Genomic DNA, 5351 nt, shown 5'->3' with positions numbered 1-5351 from the left:
GGCTCTCCCACCCGCCACCCGCCGTGGCGCGGCTAGGCTCGGCTGGGCTCGGTTCCCCTGCCCACCGCCCGCCACCCGCCGCTGCGCAGCACGGCTCGGCTCTCCCACCCACTGCCCTCCCCGGCGCGGCACGGATCCCCCGCCCGCTGCCCACCGCGGCCCAGCTAGGCTACCCTGGCTGCCGCCCGCCGGGGCTCAGAGCGGTGCTAGCTGCCTCGGCTCCGCCTACCCAAGGAGGGAATCCTCCACACGTAGCTGGGATCTCCGTGTATATTTCACAGATGGATCCTCTCTGTTACCTTCCCTCCAAATCGATGTCCAGACACCTCCGGACCAGGAAAAATCCCGAAACAGCCGGTCCCAAAGAGTCTCCGACGCCTCCCAGCCAATTCCCCCCAGGAGCTAGTAACCGGGAAGTTCACTCAGCCGCCATCTTGCCTCCTCTCTTCTTGGAGATTAAATCCAAACTTTCCTATAGCGTTTAGTATAATGTAGACGTATTAGTTAACTATTGTTGCATAAAAACTTGCCCCCACAATGGTGGCTTAAAATGACCACATTTCTAGCCCACCTTTTCTGTGGGTCAGGAGTTGGGTCCAGTGGCTTAGGGGCTTTCATGAGGTTGCAGTCAAGGTCTCAGCAGAGCTGCAGTGATCTCAAGGTTTGACTGGGGAAGGATCTTCTTGGCAGGATTCAGCTCCTCCAGTGATATTGGACTGAGGGCCTCAGTCCGTCTCTGACAATTGGCTGGAAGCTACCTTCAGTTCATTGCCATTTGGGCTCATAGCATGGCAGCTTGCTTCATCAGAGAAAGCAAAGGTGAAGAGATGGAGCATGGAGTCAGGAAGAAGTCACAGTGTTTTATAACCTAACCTCAGGAGTGACTTCCGACCACTCTTGCCACAATCTGTTCATTAGAAGAAAGTAACTGGTCCAGCCCACCACAAGGGGACAGGTTACCCAAGGAGGCTGGAATCCTTGGAAGCCCTTTTAGAAGCCACCTAGCATGGAAGCTAGGTCAGTATTTGACTGTGACTGTCATCATTCCTTATGAGGCATCATTTTAAATAATCTAAAGTAGGAGAGCATAAAACTAGAAAGTTATTTTTCTCAAAAAAATACATAATACTTAATTGAAATGAAATATTTGGTCTGTTTGATAAACCTCAAATAATATATTTGTTTCTCCTTCTAGTCCCTACTTTCCAATTACCCAAGTTAAGAGATGACCTTTAACCTGAGAGTTAAAACTCTTCATTAATTTGAAATATTCACTATCATTTGTAGTTGGGAGCTAAAATAAAAATCTGTCAGAATTGAGTAACACATCTCTAGGAGGCTTGAGATAGAAAAACAATCTAGCAATAATCAAAATATGATAATAATGCTATTTACTCTATTTATTCATTGTCTACTGTGTGTTAGCCAAAATGTGAGACACTTTTAATATAGTCTGTTGTTTCATTCTTATATAACTCTGTGAGGGGTTTAGGATTAGCCATATTTTATAGATGAAGGAAAGCAATATTAGGAAAGGTAGGATGGGCAAAGCTGGGTAGAGGTACCAGGGTTATAAACTGGCCTGACTCCAGAGCTGAACTATTGTGCACCACAGTCCCTCCATATTTCTGGATTTAGAAAGCACTTTCATACACAACTTTTTTGGGGGCCAATTTCAAAATGAATATAAGCATTTAAAATATGTATGTAGCCTTTGTTTCAGATGTGTTCTTATAAGCCTCCCTAGGGAACTACTTTATGGGAGCTTCTTTGCTCTTTGCTGGCATCTACTCTGCTCCTAGCCTGTCATAGAATTTTTTCCAAAAAAGACTTAATTAGATATATACACCTGCAGATGACACACAATTAGGAAAATTCCTCACAGCCTCCTGGTTCTCGGTACTGCCCTATGGCAGGCAAGAGGAACACAGCATCGGTTCTCACTGGGCTGGCACCTCATGCAATGACACCCACCTAAAGGAATGCGAATGGCAGTGTGGGGGGACATGGATCAGCCAGCTCAAGTGCAGTGCTGCTCACAAGGATTCCCAGAGGTTCTGAAAACCTCAGAGATTCGGCGAACCTGGCCTCAGTTCAAAGGCGAAAACCCCTCCAGCAACCACTTAACAGGTTTGCAGGTGGGGCGCTGCTCTCTGTGCTCTCCCCAACACTTGTCTTCCTGATGTCCCTCCTATGAGGAACTCTGGTCCCCAGCGCTCCTCCCTGGTATACCTGCGCACTTTCGCTTCCATCATTTCACTTGTGATGTACACTCATCAAGCATCAGTTGAGACAATTTCTAAACCAGTTAACACATTTCTGCTTCCACAGATTCCAGTGCTTCACTTTTCCCTGTACCTTCACCCTCTCCAATGTGACTTTTCCATCCTTCCTGCTAGAGATGGGCTTGGCCATGGGATTTGTTTTGGTCAAGGTAATGTGAGTAGAAGCGGAAGTGAGCCAATTCTGAGGTGAAGCCTATGGACACGTTATATATTTCCATTTGCTCTCTTGCTTTCTGCCATTGTGATAGGGTGTGTTCCAACTAGCCGTGTGATCCACAGAGGATGACAGACATGCAGAGCTGACCTGGACTTAATCTGCAACTTAAAGGCAAGTCTACTCAAGCCCCACCTAGATCAGCCAAACCTTGCCAACACACAGCTCCATGAGAATAAATGTTTTTTGTTGAATGCTACAGAGATTTTTTTGGTTGTTTGTTACGCAGTGAGAGCTGACTACTACATTCATTTTAACTAATTTTTTAACAATTAACTAATTAACTACCCATTCCATTTGTGGTGTCTGGAGCCATGAGAATGGAAGAGAACATGTTGAGTGAGAAGAGACCTAAGTCAAAATCTTGAGAAACTCCTACACTTAAGGGATGAGCAAGGAAGAAAGGACAGAAAGGAAGACAAGAGAGGAGTGGTCATAAAAATTGGAAGGAAATCAAGAAATATGGCATGGAAGTTAAGGGAGATACATTTTTAAGAAGGGAGGGGCCAAAAGAATCTAATGCTGCCACAAATTCCAAGCAAGAAAAGGATTTAAAGAAAGTCTGTTGGATTTCCCAATCAGGGAAGCATGGAGGACTTTTGCCAGAAAAGATTGCATGGAGGGGTGGAGACCCAGGCCTGGTTGCAGTGGATTACAAGGTAGATGGAAAGTGAGAAAGAGGAGGTAGGAAGAGTGAAGACCATTATTATTTCTAATGTTTCCTTAGCAAATAATTTCAAATTTACAAAAATACAAAAACAAAAAGTACTTTGTGCACTTGACACTGATTTCACCTTTTTTTAAAATCCCATTTGCTTTATTTTTTGCTGTAAACTATCTTTCCATCTATCATCTATCCATTCTTCTATCCATGCATCCATGCATCTATCCACCCATGCATCCATCCATGTCTGTCTTTCCATATCTGTCTGTCTATCTATCTATCTATCTATCTATCTATCTATCTATCTATCTATCTATCTATCTATCTATATCTATCCATCTATCTATCATCTAATCTAGCTACATCTGTGCATCTCTATCTACCTATCATCTATCTATGTTTTTCTATCTCTATCATCTATCTGTATCCCACACAAACACACATTTTTCCTGAACCATTTGAAGCTAAGTCACACAATCATGGCCCTTTACTGGTAAAATATTTCAGTGTGTATTTCCTTAGAATAAGGAATTGTGTCACCAACGTACATTATCAACTTCATATATTTACATAGGAACAATTCCTGTCCATATTCAATTTTTTCCCATTGACCTAATAATAATGTTCTTTACAACCTACACAATTTTAAAACATTTTACAACAGGGTCTAGTTCAGGATCAGATATTGCATTTAGTAGTGATTCTTTCTTTAGCCTTCTTTATTTGGGAAAAATTCCACAGCTGATACACAAACACATGTCTAGCCATGACTTCTTCCAAGTTAAGTGAACAATCAGATGTGCTGCTCAAAGTTCTTCCCACTGGGAGGATTTCTCAACATCACTGTCCTTCAGAGATGTCCCAGAAAGGGACTGCAGTACTACAGCTATCCACTTCAGATGGTATCAGTATTTCATGCAAAACTATCTATAAATGAGACCCAACTTTTCTCTTCTTCAGTCAATTGATTATAGAGACTCCCCAAGAGACAATAGGCACAGATTGGGAAAGAGAAGGTCATGTGCATGAATGGTGGCCAGGCATTTGGACTCGTTCCTTGTGTAACTTACTTGAGCCATCAGTGCCTGCTCAAGCCCTATCTCGTATATACCACTTCCATTTTATGGCAGAGTGCTGCTGTGCACACCCAAGTTTATGGCTTGGCTTGTTGAACAACAAGTTTATGATGGCAGCTCGGGTCTCAAGGTAACTTTGTGGTCCATGGTTAAGCATTCAGTCTCTACTAAGGCCTACTAGCAGGCCAAAAGCTGTTTTTCAAAAGGAGAGTAATTATCTGCAGAGGATGGCAAGGCTTTGTTCCAAAACCCTAAGGGTGTGCACTGTGATTTTTCTATAGGGGCCTCTCCAAGGCTCCAGATGCCATCTCTATTTGCCACTGACACTTTAACACCATTGGATCTGCTGGGTCATACGGCTCAAATAGCAGAGCAGCTTGCACAACAGCCTGGACCTATCACAGAGTTTCCTCTTGGTCTGGTCCCTGCTCAAAACGAGCAGCTTTCCTGGTCGCTTGATAAATGGGCTGGAGGAGCATACACAAATGAGAAAAGTGTTGTCTCCAAAATCCAAAGAGACCAACTAGGTGTTATGCTTCCTTTTTGGTTGTAAGAGGGACAGATGCAACAGCATAGGAGGGATAACTTGCCATGTCTCAAACCACCAGATACCTAGAAATTTCACCAAGATAAAAGGCTTCTGAATTTTCGTTGGATTTAGTTTCCACTCTCTGATGTGCAAACATCTTAACAATTACTTTAGAATAGTTGACACTTCTTGCTCACTAGGTCCAGTCAGCATAATGTCAACTATATAATGGACCAGTGCAATATTTTGTAGAAGGAAAAGTGATCAACTTCCCTGTAAACTAGATTATAACATAAGGCTGACAAATTAATAGACCCCTGAGGTAGGACAGGGAAAGTGTATTGTTAGACTTAGCAACTGAAAGCAAACTTTTTCTGGTGATCTTTACTAACAGGTATCACGAAAAAATCACTTGCCAGATCAATAGCTGCATACCAGTGTACCAGGGGATGTATTGATTTTTCTCAAGCAATGATACCACATCTGGAGCAGCTGTTGCCATTGGAGTCACCACCTGGTTTAGTTTATGATAATCTACTGTCATCCTCTAGGATCCATCTATTTTCTGCACAGGACAAATTGG

This window comes from Dasypus novemcinctus, chromosome 2, assembly GCF_030445035.2.
Source record: "Dasypus novemcinctus isolate mDasNov1 chromosome 2, mDasNov1.1.hap2, whole genome shotgun sequence".
In the NCBI taxonomy this organism is placed as follows: Eukaryota; Metazoa; Chordata; class Mammalia; order Cingulata; family Dasypodidae; genus Dasypus; species Dasypus novemcinctus.
The sequence above is the reverse complement of the archived record's forward strand: the minus strand, read 5'-3'. Positions refer to the sequence as shown.